Genomic DNA, 11,832 nt, shown 5'->3' on the forward strand with positions numbered 1-11,832 from the left:
TAACATTTTCTTAAGGTCTGTCATTTTCTAACTTTAGATATAGTCACCATTTCTTATACTTAATTGTTACTCAGTATTGTGATTTCAGGAGAAATATGGTATGAAAATATAAAGCAAAGCTATTTGAAAAGTGTATGAAAATACAAACTCCTATTTATAGTGATTATAGAAGAAAAAGAAACACAAAGTAACAAAAATTCATGCAAGCAAATATCCATCAAATTGTACCATTGCTTAAAAAATCTCCTCGATATGTTGTTGAAAGAATAGATTTTTTTATGCACATACTAGAGGCCCAGGCATTCATGCATGGGGGTGGGGGGCGGTCCCCTCAGCACAGCCTGCATCCTCTCCAATCCGGGATCCCTCTCACAATCTGGGACCGCTGGCTCCTAACTGATCACCTGCCTGCCTGCCTGATCGCCCTTACTGGCCCCCCTGCCAGTCTGATCACCCCTAACCGCCTCTACCTGCCATCCTGGTCACCCTCAACTGCCCTCCCGCCAGCAAGGTTGCCCCTTACTACCCCCCTTCCCCGCCAGCCTGGGTGCCCTCAACAGCCCTCCTCTGCCGGCCTGGTCTCCCCTAACTGCCACCCCCCCGCCAGCCTGGTCACCCCCAACTGTCCCCCTGCCGGCCTGGTTGCCCCCAACTGCCCCCCCTGCCAGCCTGGTCACTCCTCACTGCCCCTCCCTGCTGGCCTGGTCGCCCCACACAGCCTGCTGTTCAGTCATTTAGTCGTCCCTCACTAACCCCCCTGCCGGCCTGGTTGCCCCACTCAGCCTGTTCGGTCGTCCGTTCAGTTGTGATGGCCCCTGGCTCTTTATATATATAGATTATGACTCAGAATAAAAGTGACAAATTCTATTAAATGAAAACAAATGAACACAGGTGGGAGCTTTCATTATTAAATAACTTCAATTATACCCTTGCTTAGAGTTTTATCTATTAGAACTAGTGAGATATTTCAGTTATAAAATAGGGGTTAAGAGTTTATCTATGATGAAGCAAATTTTTAAAAAGTTTTATTTAGCTGATCTGCTTTATTGTCTCTTTATTATTGTTTTTTTAATGCACTCAGTATTTTTGAATGCTAATTTTAGACAGTTGATAAGTGTTGTACATGCATTACTTTGTTTAATCTTCACAATATCCCAGCAACTTTTATAAAGAAGTTGTTTCACTCATAACCAGGTTATAAATAAGAAATGGTAAAATAAGTTGAAATGAAAAACTTAAATACCATATAAATTTTCAAAGTTACAAATATATGTATTTTTATTGTTTGTTTAAAAATAAGGCTATGGGGTAATTACTTAGTCAAGGTAATTAATATCTTCACTCTTTTTCTTTCATTTTCTTTTCTTGGATCTCTAGTGCACAAAGTTGAATTAACCCTATTCCTCAAGAGAAAGGGTTAGTGACTCACTTTGTTCATTTTTGCAAAAATTTGTAACATAAATATGAGTATAGGGTAAACTAAATTATATTCTATTCTGGGCGTTTACATTTTGGTTAGTAGTTTTAATTTTTGGAACTGGCCAATGTCTTCATAGTAATATCTACTAAAAAGGTCAAAGTACCTGTACCAGGCCTAAAGCTAAAGCTTTAACCTACAATATCAACTAATATTCTATTTAATAGCACTAATCAAATAACTGACCAACACTGACATAGATAAGTAAGAAAACACAAAAATTATGGAAGTAGGCTGTTTGGTGCTTGTACAAGCTGCAAAAACATCAGAGGGACCTTGTTTCTTCTATCTTCTTATTGCAATTTAGCTTTGGCTTTCATCCACAAGATGATGATAGCCTCTGTACTCCTAGTAATCAAAACCATTTCTGATATTATACATAAGAATCATAGAGTAGGGCAAAGGATAAAGGGCCAAATGAGATGTCAGGTGAGTTTGTGGATTATTTATAAACTTTCCTGGCAATCTCACCCAATGTATTTCTCTTATATCACATTGGCTAAACTTGAGTCACATAGTGACAGAAACATAAAAGTATATGCTGTAAGATTCCATTTATATAAGATAAAACTGATATATAGTGACAGAAACAGAGCTGGGTTTCTTGCTGGCAGATTGAGAAGGGAGGTAAAGGACTATGAGGACCCTTTTGAGGAAGATGAAGAAATCTGTATCTTGTTGATATGTTTGTAAGAACCCCTCAAATTGTACATTTTAGTTGGATACAGTTTATCTTTTCCTGAATAATGTTGCTATGGAAAAATAAGATTGGATTAAGGTAGGAAAAAGGAAATTCTGGGCAAAAGAATTTGCTATAGTGGAAAAGCATGAGCTTTAGAATCGAATAGGCCAGGGTACAAAACCTGCCACCAGAACTTACTAGCTTTGAAACTTCAAAGAAGTTATTTCACTCTTTGGTTTTCAGTTTAACCATCTCTAATACATGGAAAATAATCTAACAGTGTTGTTTAAAACTTAAGTAAGAACACATGTTAAAATGACTTACAAAGAATCATGTACACCATAGGTACTTTTTTTTTAACTGGGTGGCTAAAGTCAATGATTTTAGATATTTATTTGCTCAATAAGTTACAGCTTTACATAATTTATATCATTTAAAATGAAAGGTGATAACTACAATTATTATAAACCCCACTAACATTTCATCTCTGTTTAAATGAACTTGCAAAGCATTCCTCTCATCTTCTAGCGCTTTTGTTCCTATTTTCTCATATTCAACTGCCAAAGATCTTATTTGTTTCTAATAGAATGAAATGTACTTTTTCACCTTGATCATTGCCATGACCAATGTCAGCCTTGTATTATTTGTCATATATTAGAGTCTATTAAGAGTTGGAATTACAAGATCATTTAAATATAAGAATGGGTTGGATATTGCTAGCAATGTGTTAAGTGACCACTACATTTCCATCTGAGTTGCTATATTCAATAAACATAGTTCTTCTGAAGAATATGATTGTCCTATGAACTCATTTTATTCTACCCTTTGTATATATTTGGAGGACCCTAGGAGATTTTTACTTTTATTCTATGATTCAGTGTTCACAGGGACATCCATTAAATTATCTTTCAAGGCTCAATTTCAGTAACAACTTCTCTTGCAACTTCCCTTGGCCTTTTCAATGACAAGAAGAAAAGCACTGTAATTTAAGTAATAAAACCTTAAAGATATCTAGTCTAATTTCTTTACTTAGTAAATGGTTTTGGACAAGAAAAATCACTTGTTCAAAGGGAAATAGCCATATCATGTCAAAACTAGGACTGGGATACAAGTTCATTATGCCCAGTACAATCTAGCAAATTACTCACTCTCTATGTTGACATTTTTTAGATTTTCTGAAATAATATAACCACTTTCTTTTCCATTTATTTACTTAGCATGTACATTATTTAGAATACATAAATTTATGTTTCAAAGAAGTAACACTCCAAATAATGACATAAATAAGAGAGCTATTTATTTCACTTACGTTTCAAATCAGAGGTGAGCCATCTGGGGCTTATTGGCTAAATGTCCTGTCTTTCCTCACATGTGGTTTCCATTTCTGGAATACAAGATAACTGTTCAGCCATTGTCATAGCCCAAAGAATTTGAAAGGGTGAAGATGAGTGGCAGGCAAGCAATTTCTTTTAGGGTGACCATGCAGAAATTACACTTACAGTGTTGTCTCACACACTATTTGTTTCATGGTCACAACTAGATACATGGGAAAGGGTAACATAGGATCTCCAGCTCAGTATTGATATTTGATAAAATCAGGAATTATATCATGGCAAGAAAAGACATGAAGAATGCAAAATGAAAAATAATTAGAAGTGTCTGTTACAGGATGCTTTTTATTGGTGACAAACTTTTTTCCTGGCAAACCTTGAAAGAATTTTGAAACAAAAAAGTTAAAATTTCTAAGTTCATATAGAAAATTATATCATAAATTTACACAGTTGCAAAGGTTATAAATTCTAGCATATATTGATTAAATTGTGTTTTCATTCCAGTGTCATCCGTTAAAAGTGTATGAAGAAGCTCTCCTTTAACAATCATTTTATATGTTTTTTTTTCTGCTTGAATTTATATTTTTATTCTACCTTTGCCATAGAATTATATCCTAATCTATACTATTAAAAGGGTAATATGCTAATTAGACCAGACATCTTCCGGGTGACCTTCTGGATGTCCTTCTGGCCAAAGCCACAGGGGCAGGGTCGAGACAGAGGCAGTTAGGGTGATCAGGCTGGCAGGGGAGAGCAGTTAGGGAGATCAGGTCAGCAGGGGAGAGAGGTTAGGGGTGACTAGGCAGGCAGGCAGGTAGGCAGAAGTGGTTAGGGGCAATCAGGTCAGCAGGGGAACAGTTAAGGGTATCAGGCCGGCAGACAGAGGTGGTTGGGGGTGATCAAGCAGGCAGGCAGGCGAGCAGTTATACAAAATTTGAATGTTTTTTTCTGTGTCATGTAGTTCGAAGTTTAATTTTTTCCTAGGGTAGCCTAATTATTATCATCCTAATATATAAAAACCCCGAGTCCATCACAACCTAATGGATCACCGGTCCATCCCCCCCGCCCTCAGGCTCCATTGATCAGGGGATAGCTAATGGGGGAACCGGAGTCCCTCAGGCTCCAATGAATTCATGGCAGCAGTGACTAGTGAGCGGGTGGGAGGCAGACCGCTTGGTCCCTCTCCCGGTCTGCAGGCTCCCATCGATCAGGGGATGGTTAACAGGGAACTGGAGTGAGTGGCCCAGGGACCGGCAAGCAGCTGGAAGGCAGGCCTCTTGGTCCCTCCTCCTGGCCCTCAAACTCCAATCAATCGGTGGTGGAGGCGAGGTGGAACTGGGGACTGGATTCCTCAGTAGTCCTGTAGGTTCAATCTCCAGAGGTCAGGCCAGACACCAATGGACCAGTGTCTCTGGCAAGATCCCGACAGCACTGCCGGCCTCCTGGAACTTGGCCTCGGGCACTGTGACCGCTTCCCCTCCCTAGACACTCCACAAGGAAAAAAGGACACTGCCAGCAGTGACTGACTGCTCTCCCTGTGCTTCCTCCAGGTCACTCAAGCCGGCCCCCACCAGCCCTTCTCCAGATGAAGTGTGATCACTGCACACAGAAGGAATGTAGTAAAAAAACAAAATCCACCCTAACCGGTTTGGCTCGGTGGGTAGAGCGTCAGCCTATGGACTGACGGGTCCAAGGTTCTATTCCGGTCAATGGCATGTACCTTGGTTGTGGGCACATCCCCATTAGGGAGTGTGCAGGAGGCAGCTGATAGATGTTTCTCTCTCATCGATGTTTCTAACTCTTTATCCCTCTTCCTTCCTCTCTGTAAAAAAATCAGTAAAATATATTAAAAAAACAAAAACCAAAAAACAAAAACCGATAACCAAGAGAATACCGCAGTCAATTCCGGAATCTGGCTCAGGAGAATGGAGAGAAGGGAGAATTCCATGAGTTGGCCGATGCCAAGATATTTCTGAGTGACTGCCTGGCGTGTGACAGTTGTGTGACTGCAGAGGAAGGAGTTCAAGTTTCTCAACAGAACACCAAGGACTTCTTCCATGTTCTGAACCTTAATAAGAAATGTAATAACTCACAGCACAAGGTGCTGACAGTGTCCATGTGACCTTAGTCTCTGCCTTATTTTGCTGCTAAATTCAGCCTCAGTGTCACTGATGCATCCAGAAGGCTCTGCGGCTTTCTCAAAAGCCTTGGGGAGCACTGTCTTTGACATGAATATAGCTGTGGACTTCAGCATCCTGGAGAGTCAGAAGGAATTTGTGCATCGGTACTGCCAGCACTGTGAGGAAGAGCCCTGGCTACCCATGCTGACCTCCACCTGCCCCGGCTGGGACCGATATGCAGAGCATGTGCCGGGTCACCCCATCACCCACCACCTCTACACGGCCAAGTCTCCCCAGCAGATCATGGGCTCTCTGGTGAAGGATTACTTTACCAGATGGCAAAACCTGTCCCCAGACAAGATTTTTCACGTCATTGTGGCCCTGTGTTAGGACAAGAAACTGGAGGCCCTTTGAGAAGATGTTCCCACAGCTTTACATAGTTCCCAGGGTACTGACTGTGTGTTAACCTCAGGTGAAATTGTCCAGATAAGGGAGCAAAGTGACCTCACCTCGAATGACGCTGCCATGGACACTGAAGACAGAAAGGAGAAGGAGATGAGGCTCCATGAGGGTGCCAGCTCCGACAGGTACCTGGCACACATCTTCAGGCACATGGCCAAGGAGCTGTTCAACAAGGATGTGGGAGTGCTCACCTACCACACCTTGAGGAACAAAGACTTCCAGGAGGTCACCCTTGAAAGGGACGGAGAGGTTCTGCTGCACTTTGAGGCTGCTTGCGGCTTTCGGAACACCCAGATGTAGTCCTGAAGCTGTAGAGGGGCAAGTTCCCCTGCCACTTCATGGAGGTCCTGGCCTGCGCCGGGCATGCCTAAGTGGCAGAGGCCAGGCCCAGGCGGACGATGGGCGTGCAGACAGGGCGCTGCTGCGGCAGATGGAAGGCATCTACGCTGTCATCCCGGTGTGGCCCCAGGAGACCAGGGCCTGTGTGCAGGAGCTGTACCAGGAGTGGCTGGGGCGGGGGGTGACTCCCCGCGGGCCCAGGCGGCCCTGCACACCACCTGGCAGGGCCCAGGGCAGCCTGCCAGGACATCAAGTGGTAAAGGTCCAGCAGACGCCCGGCCTGCAGGCCGCCTGAAGAGGCATGTCAGACACGTGAAGGAAAGGCTTAGCATCTCTGTCATCGCTTTGGTTTTCAGAATTCCCTGCTCCCCGTCTGTCGGCTCCCTCCCTCTGAGGGACACTGTCATCATCACATGGGTGCAACTGGAGTATTGTATCTCGAGAGGATTGCCCCAATGAACGTATCGTGTTATCTGATGATGAAAAAAATCCCAAAGAACAAGAATGGAGACAGACTACTGTCCTTTAGGCTTAAAAAAAATCTGTAAGTATCCTGCAAAGAGCTGAATCTTGGTTCTGTCCATGTGCCTCAGAGAGCTTGGATGAGGAAATGGCCCGGTTCGGCCCTGACTTTACCGAAGGCGTCTTTGCCACAATGTGAATAAACTGACACCTTTTGGAATAGGGGCTCATATGAAAGTCTGCATTCCCAACTTTTCTTGAAGCAGATCTATGTTCTACAGCTGTGGCCACCGTCCTGAGATCAGGTCCTGTCAACTAGGTCCTGCCGCTGGGAATCGGGGCACTGGAGTGACCCCCCATTCCCTTTTACGTTCAGGGATTGAGCTGAACTCACTTTTTGGGGGCCCTAGCAAGGGTGGCAGGTGTCACAGATGGAAGGATGGAGAATGGAGAGGCAGACACCCTGCTCGGTCCTTCCCTGGGTGGGGTCAGGCAGATGAAGGCCAGCCAGCCCACCCCACAATAGGGTGAGATAGTGTCCTCTGTGTCCAGCTCTCACCCTGTAGGCCCGGCCACTCCCCTCAGCTCCGGGCAGCCCTCTGTATTCCATGACAGTGCACTCTGCCATCACATGCTGCTTACCCTAAGTGAGAAGGAAGAGAGCAGTTGGCCCACAGACAACTACTCAGAAATATAGGGCTCACAGCTAGTGAGCGCAGTGGCAGTGGCGGGAGCCTCTCCTGCCTCCATAGCAGTGCTAAAGAGCAGCGAGCTGAGTGGTAAGGAGAGTAAGCAGGCAGGAGCGAGGGGTCCCAGACTGTGAGAGGAATTTCCAACTGTCCAGCAGGCGGACATCCCCTGAGGGGTCTTGTACTGCAAGAGGGTGCAGGTCAGGCTGAGGGCCCCACCCCCCAGTGCACAAATTTCATGCACTGGGCCTCTAGTAAGTATATAATTGATAACATTATTATACATTGCCATAGTTTATTTTAAAAGGGTTTTAAAAATGAATTTGATGCATGGAGTTATTTTCCTTTTTAAACTATCTATAGATTAATATCACCTATTGCTCAATTGAGATATAATTGAGGCTCAATATAATTCCCATTTTTGCACTGGTATATGTAAATAATTATAACTATTACCTATATATATATATAAAAACCTAAGTGACCAACCGACTATTCGACCGTTTGGCCAGTGGCTATGATGTGTAATGACTACCAGGGGGCAGCTCTCACCCTGTAGGCCCGGCCACTCCCCTCAGCTCCGGGCAGCCCTCTGTATTCCATGACAGTGCACTCTGCCATCACATGCTGCTTACCCTAAGTGAGAAGGAAGAGAGCAGTTGGCCCACAGACAACTACTCAGAAATATAGGGCTCACAGCTAGTGAGAGCAGTGGCAGTGGCGGGAGCCTCTCCTGCCTCCATAGCAATGGTGTGCACTGACCACCAGAGGGTAGACACCCAATGTAGGAGCTGCCAAGCTGCAGGGAGTTGGCAGCTGAGGTTCTCGAGTGATGCACCCAGAACAGAGAGGAGGGAGCCCGATTCTGGGCTGCTTCACCGGAGAACCACCCTCTCGCAATCTGGGACCCCTCAGGGGATGTTGGAGAGCCGGTTTCAGCCTAAATCTTGCAGGCTAGGCTGAGGGTCCCCACCGGTGCACGAATCTGTGCACCAGGCCTCTAGTAATAAAATATAGATGAGAAGAATGTCATTAAAAAATGCAGTGTCACTCAATTCTTTGGACACTTTCTGAGTTACATGCCAAAAAAAAATCACATTGAGATCTATTATGAATACTCTAGTAATTAAAAAGTGTAAGAGATATTCTTTTAATGTAATGAAAGCAAGTAATCTGGAAATTGTATGATATATGAAAGTATTTGTCACAAGTCTTTACTGTCATTCACTTTCTGGACACTAAATTGAAATTTTGAATCATCCTTTTTGTTTGTACCCTGAATGAATTTTATACAGTAACCAATTTATAATTAAGATATTAAAAACGGCCGAAACCGGTTTGGCTCAGTGGATAGAGCATCGGCCTGCGGACTGAAGGGTCCCGGGTTCGATTCCGGTCAAGGGCATGTACCTGGGTTGCGGGCACATCCCCAGTGGGAGATGTGCAGGAGGCAGCTGGTCGATGTTTCTCTCTCATCGATGTTTCTAACTCTCTATCTCTCTCCCTTCCTCTCTGTGAAAAATCAATAAAATATATTTAAAAAAAAAAGATATTAAAAACGGAGGTTAACATTACTTTTGAAAAATGGATGAGAGAGACTGGTCAAAGAAAGAAGGGCAAGAAGAAATACTGGCTTATTCTCATGAAGGTTAAATTTATGAAAGCATGAAGCCAAAATATGGTGGTCGGGTCCCAGTTCGTTGTCTCATAAAATCATCGAATGAATTTGTGGACAAAAACGGCTAGTAGAACCGAAATTTATTGAGAGAAACCAGTCCTGGAGAAGGTGCAGCTCAGGTTCCAAAAGCAGGCCAGTGTCCAGAGCTTCTGTTCCATGTTGCAGCTGGGGGGAGTTCAGCATCCAAGCTAATTAAAGTCTGTTAGTCCACGTGTGGAGTCCCACATGGCCATAAACGATGTGGGCATAGGGGAGCACATTCCCTGCCATAGGAGCCTGGAATCCAGTGTGCCAGACAGAGCAGAAAGGGAGGAAGAGAGTGTCTTTCTTTGTCTAGGGGTAGATACAAGCTTGCTAGCTTCTGGTTGATTCTTTCAAAAAATTCTGCCTTAGCAACATCCTTAGGATTGGTTATAAGCCTCACTGCCCATCTTAGCAACATCCATATGTTTTAAAGTTCATGTCTCCCTTGCATGCACCCTTTCCCCACCTGCTGGGTTGCCTTAGTAACCCCTGCCAGCTGAGTTTCCTGGTGCTACTTCCTCCCCCGCAATGGTCCAAACCCTGACTACCTAGCTACTTTCTGTCTCCTCAAGCATACATATGAGAATCTAGGGTTTGGCAATGATTGTGCTGTTTCCTTAGGAAGTCTTCATGTTATTCCAGGTTGCAGGTACCCTAATTTGAAGATTATTACTTAGCAATGTATTATTTACTTACTATTTTTAATGTTCTGTTTTAAAAGCTTTGCCCAAACACAACCTTCTACTTACAAAATGTTTGCCATTTGATATTTTATGTATATACAGAGTAAGCAAAGTAGGTTTACGGTTGTGATAATGCAACACAGAGTAAATAAAACTATTGTAATAATCATAGCCTGCATGTCTTTTGGAATAACTGTAAACCTACTTTTGCCCACCCCTCAATATACCTGATATAGCATGTCCAACCAGGATTACCTCCTATGAAGTGAACTCATTGTATCAAGGGCATGGTTCTTTTTCTCAGGCTAAAGACATTGAAGAGAAATTGATGGGTAAAAAGTACTGCACAAGAACATAAAGTTCTTAGGATACTGGGTTTTACCCTGGATGACATGCTGCATTTCTCGTTATCTATTTTTTTTTCTTATAACCCAAACAATGTTCAAATGGGAGCAGCCAAACCCACCTTTGGTCCATTGCCTTCAATTCCAACCAAAACAGACGATTCTCTATGTTTATCAGAGCCATTATATCCTTTATTTTGAATGAAAAAATTAAAAATGGTCAGGAGTCATTTTGAATGGGCATATTTGAAACTCTTCAAGAACTATAAAATTTGCATTAGTCATTGCTGGTTGGAGTTTTCACAGTCAATATCTAAAGCAGGGGTCCTCAAACTACGGCCCCCGGGCCACATGCAAATACAAATATTGTATTTGTTCCTGTTTTGTTTTTTTACTTCAAAATAAGATATGTGCAGTGTGCATAGGAATTTGTTCATAGATTTTAAAACTATAGTCCGGCCCTCCAACGGTCTGAGGGACAGTGAACTGGCCCCCTGTTTAAAAAGTTTGAGGACCCCTGGTCTAAAGATATGTCATCTCACTATCAACCAGTCTCTGAGATTCCCTCCTAGTCATACCTCAAGGGCAGATGCCAAGCCCTTGATAAATGTGCAAGTGAGATAAGAAGAGGGACTGCTTAGTGAGACCTGGTAATCTATCAAGCCCATTGGTATCTTATCTTTACTTTACCTACTGGTTATCTTGTAACATGTGTTCTTTTAATTAAAAGTAATTCATCTTCTCTTGCTTAACTGATAAATATGTCTAGCCACAGGGAGTAGAGGCTAAGAGAATAGAAAACTGTAGGAAAAGAACCTAACTTTTTAGCAGAAAGTCTTTTACAGGCCATAAAAAGATTTAAAACTTTATCTGCTCCAAAATATCTTTAAATACTTAAGGAAAGAAACATTTTTGTGTATTTAGTTTTTTCTTTCTTTGTTTTATAATTTTTTACATGTTCAACAAGTACTGACCCAGGTTTTATTAGAAGCTAAGAATATAATAGTAAACAGAAGAGAAAAAAATCCCTATTAGTGGACCTTGCACCCTCGTAAGAAATTCTCAGTGTGGGTTTGTGGAGACAGCAGAGAACTGAATGAGTAGATTCATAGATTAATAGTATATATAAGGTTTCCCAGAAAATGTGTACACATATGTTTTTTGATAATTCAGTTGCTATTTCTTTCTTTTCAAATTTAACCCATTGGAATTAATAATTGTTCCAAGTGTGTATACATATTTGGGGGACATCCTATATTTACTAAAAGCCATATTTCTTGTAGATGAAATTGTCTAATGGCAAAGAGAGTACTGTTTAATAAGGACAAAAGAGTGATGACACATAGAGTTTTCCAGACAGTCTTAACTTCAAATATTTTGTCACTTCTATAAACATGTTTGAAAAATAATGAATACATGCAATCTTTACACACACGCACAATGCGAAAATTACCCCACTTATCTCAGTTCTATTTTGAGATCTTCCAGTTTCCATCCTTGGTGATCTTGTGTAAATCTGTGAGCTTTGTTTCTCATTATGT

The 11,832-nt window shown here is 42.4% G+C and overlaps 1 pseudogene; it reads left to right on the forward strand.

Annotated features, from left to right (window-relative positions):
• Window positions 1–5,075: 5,075 nt before the first annotated feature.
• Window positions 5,076–6,870, forward strand: LOC102417221 (annotated as a pseudogene).
• Window positions 6,871–11,832: the final 4,962 nt, after the last annotated feature.

The sequence above is a fragment of the Myotis lucifugus genome, unplaced genomic scaffold (genome assembly GCF_000147115.1).
Source record: "Myotis lucifugus unplaced genomic scaffold, Myoluc2.0 scaffold_0, whole genome shotgun sequence".
NCBI classification, from domain to species: domain Eukaryota; kingdom Metazoa; phylum Chordata; class Mammalia; order Chiroptera; family Vespertilionidae; genus Myotis; species Myotis lucifugus.